Source organism: Petaurus breviceps, unplaced genomic scaffold (assembly GCF_028583685.1).
Source record: "Petaurus breviceps papuanus isolate PSGF00001 unplaced genomic scaffold, PetGlider_PUasm1.0 90579, whole genome shotgun sequence".
NCBI classification, from domain to species: Eukaryota; Metazoa; Chordata; class Mammalia; order Diprotodontia; family Petauridae; genus Petaurus; species Petaurus breviceps.
The window spans coordinates 1,643,974-1,648,375 of NW_027187278.1; positions in this window are offsets into that span (position 1 = coordinate 1,643,974).

A 4,402-nucleotide genomic window follows, 5' to 3' on the forward strand; every position below is an offset into this window, starting at 1 on the left:
TAGATCACATTCTCATAATTTACACATCCTTCCTCTCCCCTGCTCCCCATTCCATCAAAGCTATAATAAGTGAAAGTCAGCTAGTCTGACAAAGATTCATAAAACTATCTTCCAAGGATTACTTAATACTTATAGGAGAGTATGTATGTGTGTGCATGTGTGCATGTCTGTATATGCATGCATGCATGTGTGTGTGCTTTTGTAGAGGGCTTGTAGAAACAGTTCTTTAATTATAATACTAATTCCATTTTGTTTATTTTAATTTTTGGTAGGATAATGGGAGAAATTGTTTTTCATCTCTGGTTTTTTAATACCTCTAAAATTCTATCATATAGGCAGATTCATATTCTAGCTATCCCTAGTTCCAAATTTAATCACCTATTATGCAAAAATTACTAAGGCAAAATGAACTAATATACTTGATTTTACAGTTAATTTTACTTAATAATATAGAGATTTTAACGATAACCACAGTTAATAGTTACTGCTATTTTCATATTACAGCATTTCAAAATCATACAAAAACCAGAATAGGGAAATTATAAAGAGAATCTTGACTTCAACTAGCATACAAAAGGCTGATCTTCAATTCGTAATGAAAAACAAGTGTTGGAACCACAATTTTTGAGATTTAAGATGCTTTAAAAAGTCACTCAGATCCTAAGTTTTCCTAGTATGTTGCTGTTCAGGTATGGGCTGGATTCATCACTTCCAAAATGTCACCTCTAACTCTCAAATTCTGAGATTGACTTCCAGGAGCTAAGATGGAGGAGAAAATCTCTTTAACTCTCCCATACTCACCTTCAAACAACTATAAAATAATGGCCAAAATCTAATGCTAGAATAGTAGAACCAGCAAAAAGATGGGGTGAAACAATCTTTTAGCCCAACAACTTGGAAAATCAGCAAGAAAAGTCTGTCTCACTTGGGAAAGAGGGGAGGGAAGTCCAGGACAAGGAAGTATCCCATCAAACCAGCAGCGAGCCCTACCCCTGCAAACCAGCAGGAAATAATAAGGTGGAGGAGGTAAATGCCAATACCAGAACCCTCCCCCCCCCCCACTTGACTCAGCATAGGCAGGGAAACTGGCAGACTCAAGTTCCAAGAACCACCATGTGTTTCAGTTTAGCCCCGGGCAAACAGTCATCCTCCTGGTGACCAGACCTCTCCAAGTTCTGCAGGACAGCCCTGAGGAAACAGGAGATGCCAACCCTACTGGTATCTAAAAGGAGTCCCCATCTAGTACTAGACTCTGCTACACTTCAGCATGTCCCCAGCAAAGAGGAAGGCTCCAGAGGCCAGAATGCCAAATGCTTCAGCACAGCCATGGAGAAATGCAAAAATACCCCGAGGCCCATGCCAGACACCACTATTAGGACCCCAGGTTAGCACCAGGTAAGCCGCTAGAATGCTACGGCTTCCAGAAGCACCAGTCAGCCCCTACCATACACTAGAGTCTCCACCAGTCCTTAAGGCAACATCAGCACAGTACCAGCTAAAGAGCCAGGGCCTGCAGTCACTAGCACAAGAAGTGGATGAAAGTGCTCTTGAAGCTGAGACCAAATTTAAAAGAAATGAAAAAGGTTAAAAAAAAAAAGATGAGCAAAAACCATCATCAACAACAAAAATGAACTGATTATAGAAAGTTATTGTGGTGACAGGGAAAACCAAAACAGAAACTTAGAAAAGGACAGCAAAGTCAAAACACCTCTGGGCAAAACCTCCCAAAAACCAGAAAGTGGTTGTTGTACCTGGTTTTCCCCATCCCCCAACCTCAGGGAAGCAAGCAGACTGCCTGGTCAGCTCCGCTCTCCCCCACTGGGTCTCCATCCTTTCCCAGTCAGGTCACCTGCAGAGAGGGGGGTGGGCTTCACGGTCAGGGAGACTTGGCATGGCAGGAATTTCAAGGTGTGTACTGACCAGTCACTGTTTTGGGCCTCTGCAAGTTCTGCTTACATAATACCTAACCACTGGCCGCATAGGCTCCCTTTAAAAGCTGAACTTTTAGCTGAGATCGTTGCTGTACTACCTGGGACAGTGAGGTGGTACCTCATCAGACCACCATGTGGCCTGATCAGCCAACAAGGTGTATAATAAAGAGTCCATTCTAAATTGTTACTTGGGTCTTGCTCGTGTTTTCTGGGCACAGCATGGTCTCAAAACCAGAAATAACTCGTGGAAGAGCTCAAAGTGGAGCTTAAAAATCAAATAAGAGAGGTAGAATAAAAATTGGGAAAAGAAATGAGAGTGATACAAAAGAATTATGAAAATAAAATTATGAAAAAGCTTGGGGGGGGGAGGATTCTGGGAAGATGTCAGAGTAGTTTAGAAAATTCCAAGCTCTCAAGATTTTCCCCCACAAAAGGTTTAAAACAGCACCTTAGAATGAACAAAATATGGATGGAGATAAATAAGAACAGGGGCATAACCAGGGTCCTCCTGGGACAATTTGAGAAGATCAGAAGAAAAAACCCAGGACTAGGTTTACTCCCTGTGAAGAGTAAACACCTCCAGGCTAGGTTCCCTTTTAACAGCCAGCAGCTAGCCTCTTAAACAACAAGCTGCAAGCTCCGGAGTTAGTTGACTTGAGAAGCTGCCTCAAGCCCCAGCCACATGAACTTTTACCCCTCCCCCCCCCCACTTGAGGGGAGCTGGCTGATCCCAGGAAGATCAACGGAACCTCTGCTGACTAGGAACACCAGACCAAGCTTTCCTATGGAGAGCGGTGGAGGCAAGAAGGAATGCCCTGGGAGTGCAGAAGCAGTTTGCAGAAAGCCCTGGGCTGTAGGCACTTACAGGAGGATAGAGGTTTGACTTTGCTTTCAGGCTAGAGGGAAGAACTGAAGATCTGGGGCAAGGGGCACCATTTCCCATACCCCAGGGCTAGAGGTGATTACAAATAATTAAGATATTACCACAAAAACTTCAAAGTCAAAGGAGCAAGAATCCAACCATAGAAACCTATTATGGGATAGAGATGACTGGACTTTATCCTCAGAGGAGGATACTGAAGTAAAGAAACCCCCAAAGAGTAATGTCAAATAGTTACCTGCCCAAAAAGAATTCATAGAGGATCTTAAAAAAGACTTCAAAAATCAAATGACAGAGATGGAGGAAAAACTAAAAAAGAAAAGAAGTATAATCCAAGAGAAACAAGAAGGGTATGAAAGGAAAGTTAAACAATTTGAAAAGCAGATCCAGAATCTTAAGGGAGAAAATGACACCTTGAAAATTAGAACTAGGCAAAGTGAAGCCAGTAAAATTATGAGTTCAAGGAATGATTAAACAAAATATCAATAATGAAAAAATAGAAGAGAAAGTGAAGCATCTTATAAGAAAAACCACAGATTTGAAGAATAGCTCAAGAAGGTAAAATTGAAAATAGTTGTACTAACTGAAAGTTATGATAAAAAAAAAAGAATCTGGATACAATAATACAAGAAATAATCAATGGAAATTGTCCTGAAGCATTAGAACGAGGGGAAAAAGTAGAAATAGAAAAAAAATCATCGATCACCACTTAAAAGAGATCCTGTGAGAAAAACTCATAGGAATACTATAGTCAAATTTTGAAATACCCAACTCAAGGGAACAAAATATGAAAAGCATCAAGATTAAAACAATTTAAATATGATGGTGCCACAGTTAGAATTACACAAGACCTAGCAGCAGAGACATTAAAGAACTGCAGGTCTTGGAATACAACATATCGAAGAGCAAAAGAGCTGGACCTCCGGCCAAAAATATCACACCCTGCAAAGTTAAATATTATCCTGAATAAAAATAAATGGACATTTGATAAGCCCTCAGACTTTCAAGACTTTGCTAAAAACAATCTCAAACTTAATAGAAGATTCAACATAGAAGAACCCAGAGAAATATAAGGCATATTGCAAAGACTGATTATAAGGGACCCATATGGACAAACTGTTTATATATATATGTGTGTGTGTGTGTGTGTGTTTATATATATATATATATATATATATATATATATATATAAACACACATATATAATGTAAAATGAATGTCTAAGATTCTTATCAATAATTGGGTAATTTGTAAGAAATATTGGGGTAAATCTGAGAATGATATGAATTTTAAAAGTAAAACCATTTATGAATAGTTCAAAAGAATAATTATTTGAGGTGCAAAAGGAAGAATTGATACAGAGGAATTAGATGGAGGAGGAGGACTGGTAGTTCTGGCAACCTCCTTTCATCAGACATGGGTTTAATATGGAATTAATATATATATATATATATATTTACAAGAGTATAAAGTCTTCTTAATTCAGAAGAAATAAAATTGTAGGGGCATAGTTAGGGGGGAGAGGACAAGAGAGGGATCTTTAGAGGGGAGTGTTAGGGAATATATAAATAGGGGTATAAAAGGGTGTTTA